A 13,869-nucleotide genomic window follows, 5' to 3' on the forward strand; every position below is an offset into this window, starting at 1 on the left:
CAATCGAGCTAGCGATAGCAAGCAGTCTTCGGGTTATTTCAGGGGATTATGAACGCAAACACCACAGGAAATTGAATGCTGTAGCACTATAGTTATCAAGGAATATCCATGTCTTTTAAATTTGTACTTGTGGTTCATTTTGGACTTTATTGTATGAAATTTCTTCCGTTCACGTGCAAACTCCTGGTCAGACTGTAAATCCGACAACACTTGAATGCAGCATCAGTGTCATTTATCCAACAAGGCCAGATTCAGATTGTGGGAGTTGTGTGATAATTCACAGCTAAGGTGTGAAGATTCATAGTTTAAGTTACATTGTCACAATAACACATTTGCTTTCTTTTACTAATTAGATACTGCTCAATAAAGAGCAGACTGGGTTTGTAGAGTGCTGTACGCTGATGCAGTTTGACTGACTGACCTGAATTAACCTCTAGAACACAAATGAAGAATTCCTCTACCATACATACAGTTGAGCCAATATAAGTGAACCTGAACAACTTTCTTTCTCAAAGCCAGAAAGCAGAGAACCAAGGCTGCGTTCCCCTCATCATTTATTTTCCTCCTTTAATTGGAGTTGTTTGTGCAGGCGAGAGCGATGCCGTTTGACCTCTGGTGGCACCAAATAACGGCACCGAGAGTCTCAGTCCTCTAACAAGAGAACTGTGGTGCGGTTCGTTTGGAGTGAGAAAGTAATCCAACCAACTACAGAAACCACCCCAAAACGCAAGGGATTATGGGTAGACGGAGACGGATGCGGTCCCTCATCCTTGGAAAGCCTTGCCCTAGCAGAGCAAAATGAAGTCTGGACTGATGCTCATATTCAGATATTTCTTCATGTGTTCTTAACTGGTATGAACACCACAGAAGAAGAGACAGACAAGTCCATCATACTGAGATAAAGTTACAGAGACTGGAATCAGACTGGTTTTAAATCTCTTAACCTGCAGGATGACAGGTCACCAAAACTCTGCCCAATAAACGAGCTGCTTGTGAGTCATGTGACTTTTGTTTACGAGCCCTGGCTGGCTTGTAATTGGTCAGTTTGAACCTAAACAAACCAAATACAAAAATACAACAAAGTCAACTTTTCCACTCTGGTTCAGACCAAAGAAAACCAACTGGAGGTGACCTGTGATGTCATCATGATGTAAAGTCTGGAGAGACCGGTTGGTATTCAAACATCTGAGTGGCTCATGTGTCAAACTGTTGTCAGACATCCCGGTTTGGTTTAAGCAGACAACACAACGATCATTGATTTAGATTCAAAACCAATAGGCTCTGCTCCATTGTCCTGCAGATTCAGATTCAGAAAACTTTATTGTCCACCCCATGACAGAAACTCATCCTTGGCAAGGCCTCATAAAAACGAAGGAGCTTAAAAAGAAACACGACACCAACAAACGACAGTCAAGTGCATAGTGTTAGTCTATTAAGTGCTCAAGAGGTAGAGCCAGGCTGTAACACTGCCGGGGTTGGGGGTTCAATTCCCACATTAAAACTATGTACACTCATGGTGCTGTAGGGCGCTTCGGACGGAAGTGTGCTATGATTAAAGCTTTATCGTATTAAAGAGAAATCTGTGTAAAGCCTGACATCTATAGGTAAAAACATGCTACTGAAACTGCCATCTGCTATTGGCTGATCTTTGGTGCCAGATGATGTCACCTTCAAGAGTACAACAGGGGGTGACATCACCGGGCACCAAATATCAGCCAATAGCAGCTTTAGATGTCAGGCTTTACACAGATTTGGGTTTGGTGTTAAGTTACTCTTTAATATTGTATTATACTGGGTGTGGAATTTATTAAGTTTGGGCAATGCTAATGAAACATTTTGGCTAACAGGCTACTATGTTAAGATACTGAAAGACAGCTAACCCACAGAGTGAAGTAATACAGTAGAGTGGATTTGTTCTTTCTTGACAACAGATTGGTGAATCTGTTTATTATTCCAGGACTGAAGGAACTTCAACTACGGCAACAGTTGATGCTGCACAGCTAGCTAGGTGCTGTGCGACTGGACAGCATCTGGACTTCCTGTGGATAACTGGCCAAACGTAAGCAATGTGATATGTCCAGATATTCCCTGCAGCTGCAATGGAGTTCATCAGCGGTAAACGTCAGGTTTTGGTGTCAGTCCCTCAGAATCAAAGAGCGAGGGCTTCTTTCTAGAGCCGCCATTTTGCACCGAGAGACGGTCAACAATCATACAGGGAGAAATCCATCGTAGAAGAGGAGAGAGACCAGTTTCTCCACCCACAGGAGCAGGAGAGAGACCAGAATGCACTGCAGGAGAGAGACAGGTTGGGGTTTGACTAAGGGGCGTGGCCAAGATCATAGACACGCCCCAATGTTTGCCAACTAGTTGGCTAGCTAGCTACGTTTAGCCTGTATACGCCCACCTTTGACTGAAAGCAAAAAGTTCACGCCACTTCGCTGGGGGTTGTCGAAAGGCATTGTGGGAAATGTAGGAAACCACTAAGTAGAAGTAGGCGAGGCAGGTTGAGGGAAAGTGGGTTCACCAAAAAAGTAAATTACAATACTTCATCAAAATAGAACTCCCTTCACAGACTGAAGAGATCTAACAGTGAAGAGGATCTGAGGGGGATTTTCATTCAAGTTTTCATTTTTTGTTACACACACCAGGCAATACCTTGTGATGCAGCCAACCAGTTCTCTCTCTTGCACACACACACACACACACACACACACACACACACAGAAACTCAAACCACAGTATGTCTTGTGACACTCTCTTGCCAAACAGTCGTTTCACACACACATCATGTGAACTTCAGTGGCCAAATCCACATTAAGGCAAATATCCCTTAAAGCAGCCTCTATACACACACACACACACACACACACACACACACACACACACACACACACGGCATCATATACCGCTCTCAGGCTGTTTCCTGTTATTGTTAAGACGAGGCCGGGGAAACGCACACGGACCAAACATACATGAACCAGATATGAACCGGACATGCACAGACCTGACGACAAATAAAATCTGACTCCACTTCCTGTACCTTTATCTAACATGATGGACTTGTCTGTCTCTTCTTCTGTGGTGTTCATACCAGTTAAGAACACACAAAGAAACAGCTGAATATGAGAATCAGTCCAGACTTCATTTTGTTCTGCTCGGCTTTCCGAGCATGAGGAACCGCGTCCGTCTCCTTCTACCCATAATCCCTTGTGTTTTCGGGGCGGTTTCCTGTAGTCGGAGTTGCAGTTCTCCTGTTAGAGGACTGAGACTCTCGCTGCCGTTTATCTGGTGCCAACAGAGTTCAAAGGTCACTGTTCTCTCCTGGACAAACCAACTGAACTGAAGGAGGAAATTAAACCGATCTGAACTTGACGGAGGGGGAACGCAGCTTTACATGAATTTTACATAAAAAAAACACAAAACCGCCCCTAGTTGAGGACCTGGCTGTGCTGCAGCTGATAAGCTAACTGTCATTGATTTGTCTCAGTTCCTCCTAGCACTGCACTTCTCTATAGGCAGTTCTCCTACACTCGACGCCATATTGGCTCTATAGTTATATAATTAGATCTATTTACTGTATTGTACCTATTTATTTCCATTCAAACTCATGTGTACAGCTGTCTTTTTCCATGCAGCATCCAAAACAGTCTGAACCCAGTGCAATATTCTCTACATCTGTATATATTTCTCTTTATTTTTTCACTTACTGACTTCCACAGCTTCCTATCAGTTAAGTCTGTCAGGCACCAACAGAGAACCATGTGCAAACTAGACAGAAGAGACCTATTTCCTAAATTTCTATTGTTTTATGTACTACTTATAATTATATACTAGGGATGGGACGATATGTTTAGCTCACGATACGATTCAGTGAGCGATATGGGATATACGATGTAATAAACAGAGAATGCAGAATTCTGTTTATTTCTGAGACTCAAATCTTTCTAGCGATGCCATTGGCTGCTAGAATGTAAACAACAATTTCAAAATGTCATTACAAAGTGACAATAATATAATTTGGATGGAGAGCTTGTGAAACTGTGATGGTCAGGAGTCTCATTTGTGATTACTACAGCAGAATAAAATGTAACTAACATTGCAATAAATTTTTCTGACCCACGATACGTATTGTCACATTTTTGTATTGCGATATATTGAATTTTGATATACTGTCCCATCCCTATACTACTTTCTTTAGGCCTATTCCCTAAATTTCTACCTTTTCTACTTAATATTTCTTATTGATCTTTTTTTATATATACACCAAATCTAATTCCTTGCACATACAAGCTAATTGTGTAACACACGTTCAGTCTGGTCAGCGCAACCTAAAATACAGACATCATAGCAACAACAACGACTGCTTCCATCAGTAAGACCATAAATGACTATCGACTTATAATCTATAGGTGGGAAGGTCACAGCGCAGACACTTCCCTCACTAAATATAAGTTACACAACACACAAACAGCCCAACCTGTATTTTTCTAAATGGCATGTGTGGAGCTGTGCAGGGTTTGGAGAGTTAGGTATTATGCTGTCTAATCATATTCAGTGACAGCGAGGCCTGCAGTCAGGCTCCGTCAAACCAAAACGAAGCCTGAGCTGTGAGCTTGCAGGTAGAGAAGAGGCTGGTCGGCATCTATTTGTCTCAATTCTCTGTATCTGGTCACGAGCCCCGTTAATAATAAAGTGTCTGTGTGTGTGACTCTATATGGACACACTCAATATGGGCAACACAGTCTAACAGACAGACAGTGGAGCCACTGTAGTGACTGCATTCAGCTATAAAACGCTCATTGTCTGCAGGGGTAAATTACCATTCCACTGATGAAAAATAGCGAAAGCAACCAACAAATGTTAAAGTAAGTAAAACATTATAGAAGGATAGGCTACTATCACAGATGTGGCCTATTATAAGTCCCCAGAGGAATACAATGTGATAATACAGGAGGTTTAAAAAAAATAATAATAGTATATAATACCATATGGTCACTGTACAAGGACCACAGACGCCCTTAAAGTCCCTATAGGAACATGATAGTGATACCAGAGGAGATGAACATGCCATGAAATACTGTAAGGTCATTACTGAGCACCAGATGCAGCAGAAGTCCCTGCAGGAATAACAGTACAGTCACTTCTGCTGAGGGCAACACTAGTCCTTGATTAAAGAATAGATGTTTATATGGTTATGAGGTTATATGTTGCTAGTAGGCATAAGTGATAACTTGGGTGGTTAATGTGAGTCAGTTCTCTACATGGCTCTGTGCGTCATGCACACATTCACCATGTTCAACACCAGGCATATTATAGCCAACACAATGACTGCATCTGTCCATGCAATACCTGCATCTATAGAGGAGCCGTTACAGGCCTGTAACGGTTCATACTGGGAGAGAGGCAGACTGCTGCCTGCTGTCATGTGTGCTGCCGCTGCTGCTGCTGCTGCTGCTGCTGGCTAGAAAGAGGCTTTGTTGGCATACCCGGTGCGTGCTGTGCTCTCGAGAACTCCAATTAAAAATATGGCAAGTTATTGTGGCCTTGATTTTTGGCACAAATATATACGTCGTAAAGCAAGACTTAAGACAAATTCAGAATCACTATGAGCCACTCGTCAATTCGGCGCGGATATTATACACCATGCAGCATTTTACCTCAATACAATGTCAGCTTTTATAACGGGTCCGCGTGTTATTCCCGCAATCTTCTTCCATCAACACGCAGCGTGGAGGGCGGCAGAGAGCAGTGTGAACACTTACAAAGGTTATCGTTTAATTGCAATTAATTGCTGCTTGATGGATCTCTTGTACGCCGAATTTCCCAGAAGACCCTATCGATTCGTGAACGCTCTTAAGTCGAGTCCTGCGAGGTGGGTATTTCTGCAGATACGCAAGGAAACACAAAACTGCTCGGGTTTTTTTAATGGAGTTCGGCGTGACGTTCTCTCCAGACAAGAGAAAACGGCACGTATCGGGGCTAACACCTTCCAGGCCTGGACAGTCAGGGTGTTATTTTTATTATCATTAATTTTTATTATTCTATTTTTTCCTGGGCAGCGTTTCGTCCCCGTCGTAAACCCAAAACACGGTCAGACATGAATAAATAAAGGTAGAGAACGAGCGGCGGCCGGCTGGTTTAGGACCCAGAGGGAGGCGGCGGCCCTGCTGGATGCCTGTCTGCTGCGCTGCGCTGCGCTGCGCTGCGCTGCGTCGCTTCCTTCCTGCAGCCTTTCCTCCTCTTTCATGGACAAAACAACAGATTTTAGCCGGTGTAAAAACCTCCTGCGACCCCCTGAGACCCCCCGAGACCCTGTAAGCCGCCCCAGTCCGACGCCCGTACCTTATTTCCAGCGGTTTGTTGGAAGCAGCCCGGTGCCCGTTAGGATCCGCTGTATAGACAGTCCATTGTCCTGCTGCTGATTCCCCCCGCGAGCGAGCAGACTGACTGACTGCTCCTCCCTCTGCCCCTCCTCCTTCCTCCTCACCCTTTTCTCTCCTCCTCCCTCTGCTCCCTCCCTCCTCTCTCCATCCTTTCCTCCCCTCCCTGTCTCTCCCTTTTCCTCCTCCCTCTATCTCCTCCTCCTCCCTCCTCCCCCCTCCTTCCTCGCTCCTCTTTCCGTATACTTTCCCTCCCTCTCTCTCTCTCTCTTTTCCTCCCTCCTTACCATCCCTCTCTCCTCTCCTTCCTCCTCCCTCTCTCTCTTCCCTCGCTCTCTCTCCTCTCCCCCTCCTCCCTCTGTCTCCCCTTTCTCTTTCCCCTCACTCTTTATGTTCCTCCCTCCTCCATCCTCCCTCTCCTCCCTCTCATCAAATGTTGTTCGCCCCTCAGGTGGCGGAAATATGAACATTATATTAACATTATATTTACATTATGTTAGCATTATATTAACATATTGAGATCATGATATATTAACATATCAACTTATATTAACTTATGTTAACTTATACTAAACCTATTATATTAACACTATATTAACATTATATTAATATTATGTTAACATTATATTAACATTGTTAACATTATATTAATATTATTTAGCATTATATTACTGTAACATTTTACCACTGAGGTCATCTGTCACCAACAATATATTCCTATTCTGTTTCAATAGAGTCAGTATTTTACTGACTGACTGTTTGACTGACTGACTGACTGACTGACTGACTGACTGTTTGACTGACTGACTGACTGGTTGCTGTGAGGCTGTGAGAGATGTTATTATGTGACTGACTGGTTATTGACTGACTGTTGTTTTTTTTTGACTGTCTGACCTACTGACTGACTGACTGGTTCACTGACTTATCGACTGACTGACTGACTGACTGACTGACTGACTGACTGACTGACTGACTGACTGACTGGTTGCTGTGAGGCTGTGAGAGATGTTATTATGTGACTGACTGTTTTTTTTTGTTTTTTTGACTGACTGACCTACTGACTGACTGACTGGTTCACTGACTTGTCGACTGACTGACTGACTGAGTGACTGACTGACTGACTGACTGACTGACTGACTGGTTCACTGACTTGTCGACTGACTGACTGACTGACTGACTGGTTGACTGACTGACTGACTGACTGACTGACTGACTGACTGACTGACTGACTGGTTCACTGACTTGTCGACTGACTGACTGACTGAGTGACTGACTGACTGACTGACTGACTGACTGACTGGTTCACTGACTTGTCGACTGACTGACTGACTGACTGGTTCACTGACTTGTCGACTGACTGACTGACTGACTGACTGACTGACTGACTGACTGACTGACTGGTTCACTGACTTGTCGACTGACTGACTGACTGACTGACTGACTGACTGACTGACTGACTGACTGACTGACTGACTGACTGACTGACTGGTTGCTGTGAGGCTGTCAGAGATCTTATTGAGTGGATCAGTAGTAGCAGCGGCCCATTCAGTCACAACACTACACAACATGGACACACAGCGACCTCTGCTGGCCACAATATGAACACACAGGTCAGCTACAGCAACAAAGCTCCCACCACCAGAGACGGGCAGTGTAATTAATTACCTCCGTCCAGCTCTGTTGACTGTGATGTTTGGGCCCCGTCCCGTCTGTTGTCCTGGTCGTCTACAGACCCGGTCCCCGCTGACCTCAGCTGTTTTGGAGAAGGCTGCTGCTGAGTTGTGCCGGCATCCTCCCTGTGTGTGACCTGGACCAAGAAACTTCACCTCTGTTTCAGCATGAGGGTGAGCAGGTAATAACATAACTTTTCATTTTTGGGTGAACTATTCCTTTAAACAACCCAACAGCAGTTTGATTTCATTTCTGCTGGCTCTACGAACCAGTAATCCCTTAAAACACCCTTACATTTACATTAATTCACCCCTTATTCATGCAAAATCCCCTTGAAATTAATTAAAGTTATTAATGGAGGAGACCCCATCAAAACCACTTTAAACTCCCCTTAATGTCTGACTGCTTACGTTCTAATTTAATGTCAAATTCAGGCAGACAGGAACTTTCCTTAATAACTCATTAATAACCTGTAAACCTGCACAAAAGGCAGGAAAAATCCCTTAATTTCTAGAGTCTCTGTGAATCAACCCATGAATAAATCCCTTATAAACCCATGACAATAACCTTATGTTTTTAAAGCGATGTTATTTTTAATGGATATAGAAATTAAGGACATTTCAGGGATAAAATGAAGGGGTTTGGTTTGGTAGTGAGGGTCAGACATGTTCCTTCTCTTGTGGGATGAGTCCTCTGCTCTGCTGAAGAGAATGGAGATTTGATGCTGAGTTTTAATTTTTTTTATTTTATTTACTTTTATTTATTTTAGCTGGCTTTTAACTGGTTTGTAAGTGTGTGCTTTTAAACGGAGAGTCTTCCAGTGGAATAGTGGATGATTTTAAATGGTGATAATAAAGAACTTCTCCCTCTCTCTCTCTCTCTGTCTCTCTCTCTCTCTCTCTCTCTCTCTCTCTCTCCCCTTTGTTATTGCTATATCCATTCATTCATCCCTCTCTTCTCTCTCTTCTCTCACCTGAAGGAACCTATGAAGGTTATATTATAGGTTCCTTCTCTCATCCTTTCTTCCTACGAAATTCATTGTTAACTTGTAATGATTGAATAATGACCTGAATAACTACTGAATAAGGACTGAATAATGAGTTTCAAGTTTCGACCTTTACAGAGAAATGCATTTAAATTCTTGACGAGCCTCACGTCATTCAGCAAAAAGAACACATAAGAGACAAAATAAAAGCATGATAAAACATAAAACATATGCAGCAGTACATGCAATGTTGGCAAAGTGCGATAGTTGCTGTAGTTAGTAAAGTACAGTAGTGCTATTCATTTAAAAACTGGACAGCCTCTGGGTGAAAACTGTTTATAAGTCTGTTTGTACGAACTCCTTGCTTTACACGTCCGTCTGGGCAGCACTCCCAGCGGTAGCGTCTACCTGATGGTAGCTGAGTGATGAGGCTGCTGCCTGGGCGGCTGGGGTCAGGGACTATTTTCTGGGCCCTATCACGGCACCTCTTAGCATAAATATCTCTCACAGATCCAATCATTTTCTGTGCTGTTCTTACAACCTTCTCAATAAGCTTACGGTCCTCCTCAGAACAACTTCCATACCAAACAGTTATACTTCCTGTGAGGAGGCTCTCAACGGTGGATCTGTAAAAATGAACAAGTGTTTTGGTGGTTACACCAGACTTCTTTAGACATCTCAGAAAATAGAGCCGCTGCTGAGCCTTCTTGGCAACAGCAACACAGTTAAGTGACCATTTGAGGTCTCTGGATATCTGCACCCCTAAGAATTTGAAGCAATCCACTATTTCTACATCAGCACCATTGATGTTAATAGGAGTGTGCGCTCCTCCATTTGTCCTGAAATCAACAATGATTTCCTTTGTCTTAGTGACATTTAAATCAAGGTTATTGTCAGTGCACCACTCTGTCAGTCTCATGACCTCCTGTCTGTAAAAAGATTCATCATTATTCTGTATTCTTCCTATCACAGTTGTATCATCTGCAAATTTGATAATGCAATTCATATCATGTTTTGCAGTGCAGTCATAGGTGAAGAGTAAGTATAGAAGTGGACTGAGTACGCACCCCTGGGTGCACCTGTGTTTGTGACCACCGTAGATAAAGTGAAGCTGCCTATTCTCACTACTTGTTCCCTCCCTGTTAAAAAGTCTCAATTCCAATCACAAATGGAGTGGCAGAGGCCGAGGGCTCTTAACTTCACAACTAGTTTGCTTGGTACAATTGTATTGAATGCAGAACTGTAGTCAATAAATAACATTCTACAAGAGACATTGCATCTGTCAACGTGTTCCAGCACAATATGCAGTGCAAGTGAAACGGCATCTTCAACAGACCTGTTTGAGCGGTAAGCAATTTGATAAGAGTCCAATGACTGAGGAATTACAGATTTAAAGTATGACGACCAACCTCTCAAAACATTTCATAATTACGGATGTAAAAGCCACTGGGCGATAATCATTCAAACAGGTGATCTTAGGTTTCTTTGGTACAGGGAAAATAATTGGTGTTTTAAAGCACTTAGGAACAGTAGAGGATCTTAAGGAAAGGTTGAACACTTCACTGAACACACGGGCCAACTCAGAAGAACATCATTTTAATGCACGGGACGGAATGCCATCAGGCCCTGATGCCTTGTGAACGTTCACATTCTTAAAAAGTACAATATAATAATTCAATACTATCAATAAAATCAATATCCCTGTCCAAATGGGAGGTGTCTATTGATGGATCGTCACTATTCTTATCAAAACGGGTGTGAGGGACCGAGCATGTGGACACAAGTGGCAAAAATAAGGTGCAAAAAATAAGGGTTTTTATTAACCCAAAAGTATTTACAAATAAGATAGGTAACAAAACGAGGTTTAAGGTGCAGATAAATAGATAAATCATATGCAAATTGGGTTAGGTGCAACTGGCTAAACTGTAAAGTAACATAACCAGTGCCCAACTAAACCAAAAACTGCCTGAGGATGGAGAGTGGGTCCTATATATACCACGGCCAGTCCAAAGTACATCACAGTTCCCAGAACACACAGGCTGTACAACTTATACATGTTGTTGTTTTTAAGTTTACAATTCAGTTAAGTTAAGCTAATTAATTAACTTTCTAGTAGCATACAAATTTACATCCATTCTAATATTTAAGACATAGATTAACTACTTAAACCCCCCCTTCATCTCCCGGGAGATGGTTCATTCCACCCCCACACACAGTATTTGGTACTGGCCGAAACGAGCCGCTCACTCTTTGGCAGATGGTGGCGGACAGCTCTGATGAGATGACACACATCAGCAGAGAGGATGAGAGGAAAGAGAGAGATGAGGCGAATGTGAAACATAGTCAACTTAAACTAACTGAACAAAATAGCAATAGTGACAATACAATTTAACTAAGATGCGTGCACTCAACCTGTAACACCAAAATGCTAATAAAGGTTTGAGTATGCTATATGAAACAAATGCTATGTGCCGTTATTATGGGATCAGTGTATGCATTGTGTATGTTAAAAGTGCGTAATGAAATAAGGGTGCAGCAGACTGAATGATGACTGAATAATGACTAAGGGTTGAATAATGACTGAATAATGACTGAATAATGACTAAATAATGACTAAATAAGAGTTGAATAAGGACTGAATAAGGACTGAATAATGACTAAATAAGGGTTGAATAAGGACTGAATAAGGACTGAATAATGACTATATAAGAGTTGAATAAGGACTGAATAGTGACTGAATAGTGACTGAATAATGACTAAATAAGGACTGAATAAGAGTTGAATAAGGACTGAATAAGGACTGAATAAGGACTGAATAATGACTAAATAAGGGTTGAATAAGGACTGAATAAGGACTGAATAAGGACTGAATAAGGACTGAATAAGGACTGAATAATGACTGGATAATGACTGAATAAGGACTAAATAAGGACTGAATAATGACTGGATAATGACTGAATAAGGACTGAATAAGGACTGAATAATGACTAAATAAGGACTGAATAAGGACTGAATAATGACTAAATAAGGACTGAATAAGGACTGAATAAGGACTGAATAATGACTGAATAAGGACTGAATAAGGACTGAATAATGACTGAATAAGGACTGAATAAGGACTGAATAATGACTGGATAATGACTGAATAATGACTGAATAAGGATGAATAAGGACTGAATAAGGAATGAATAATGACTAAATAAGGAATGAATAATGACTGAATAAGGACTGAATAAGGACTGAATAATGACTGAATAAGGATGAATAAGGACTGAATAACCACTGAAGAACGACTGAAGAACGATTGAATAACTACTGAATAATGACTGAATTCAACTGAATAAAGACTGACAGTTGCTCCTGCTGTTAATCAAACACTGGTCTCCCTTCAGGTGGTTTTGACACCATCCAACCCTCATTGAGCTAAAACTGGTATTAACCGATGATAAAACCAATCTTGAACGGTGCCCTAATCGAAAGTGTTCTTAATTATAAATATCTGGGGCTATGGCTTCACAGTAAGTTGTCATTTAAAATCCATATTGAGGAACTGGTGAAGGGCAGAAAACAGTTAGTCCACTTTCTTATCTCACTTGGATTACGGTGATGTGATTTACAGGCACACTTCTCCATCCATTATAAAACCACTAGATCCTCTCTACCATGATGCTATTTGTTTTACTGGCAGTAGATATTACACTCATCATTTGTGCTTAATATCAAAATGTTAACTGGGCTTTTCTATTAAGTAGAAGACAGCAGCTGCTATTCAAGCACTTTTATCTAAACCACCTGATTGCTGCATTACCAAGTTATGTGCAATTATTTTTAAACATTTTAATTGTTAATTACTGTATATTGCATTTAACCTATTATTAATGATTTGTACTATTTTACTGTTTTTTTATTTATTTTATTATCTCTATTGTTGTTTTTACTTCCTTTGTGTGACTCACTGAGCTTGCTCTCAGTGAGTTTTCCTGTATAAAGGTTTGAATTGAATTCAGTTGAATAAAGACTGAACAATGACTAAATAATGATTGAATAATGACTGACATAATATAATGATATATAATATAATTGAATAATGGATGACTGACAACTGAATAGCTTTATGCTTTAGAGATACTGTAGAAAGGTGGAAGGAGGGCAGTGGAGGCACAAACACAGACCTGAATAGACGCAACATGATCCTCAACCAAACAAGCAAAAGGTTTTTGTTTGTTTATGATCCAGTTCTCGCTTAGATTACACTTCAAAATGCCACCCGGGAAAATGATATAGGAGGAACCTTCCAACAAACAAAAACCCTGACAGAATCAACCCACACAACAATAAAGTTATTATAAACTTGATCCTCAAGTATTGTGGAAAAGATAAAAAGAATAAAAAGAATCAAACATAATGCTGGTCGGCATTAAACTGGGTATGGAGAATGATCCAAATTCACATGAATATCATGTTTGTGTGTCAACCAAGCACACTTGTGTGTGCTTGGTTGACACACACACACACACACACACACACACACACACACACACACACACGCTTGTATTATAAAGCTGAACTAGACCAAGCTAGTTGTTCCCGGTCATTTTCACATGAACAGCTTCACTATTCATCACGAGGAAAACTACCAAGGTAGGTTCACATTAGAAATATTCATAAATATTCCTTTGATCCAGAGACCTTCAGTCTGACAGTAAACAGGACCAGGACTGTTTAGTTTTATGTTTTTTTTAACAGAAGAGATGAAAGACTTCTATTCAAAAACGCTATATATCTGTAAAAGTGTTGCGAATTTATTCAAGAATTTAAAATCCCTGCCATCTT

The 13,869-nt window shown here is 41.3% G+C and overlaps 2 protein-coding genes across 2 annotated transcripts in view; one reads left to right on the forward strand and one right to left on the reverse strand.

Moving 5' to 3' along the window:
- The window catches only part of LOC139914928 (neurabin-2-like), a 33,759-nt gene extending 27,328 nt beyond the window's left edge, over positions 1-6,431 (reverse strand). Inside the window, exon 1 of the mRNA XM_078284543.1 lies at positions 6,343-6,431. The gene's annotated coding sequence lies outside the window, so the exon portion shown is untranslated. The remainder of the gene's footprint in view (positions 1-6,342) is intronic.
- Positions 1-13,869, forward strand: part of LOC144539498 (NACHT, LRR and PYD domains-containing protein 3-like) — a 306,969-nt gene that overhangs the window by 54,841 nt on the left and 238,259 nt on the right. The gene's annotated exons all lie outside the window — the stretch shown is intronic.

Source organism: Centroberyx gerrardi, chromosome 7 (genome assembly GCF_048128805.1).
Source record: "Centroberyx gerrardi isolate f3 chromosome 7, fCenGer3.hap1.cur.20231027, whole genome shotgun sequence".
NCBI classification, from domain to species: Eukaryota; Metazoa; Chordata; class Actinopteri; order Beryciformes; family Berycidae; genus Centroberyx; species Centroberyx gerrardi.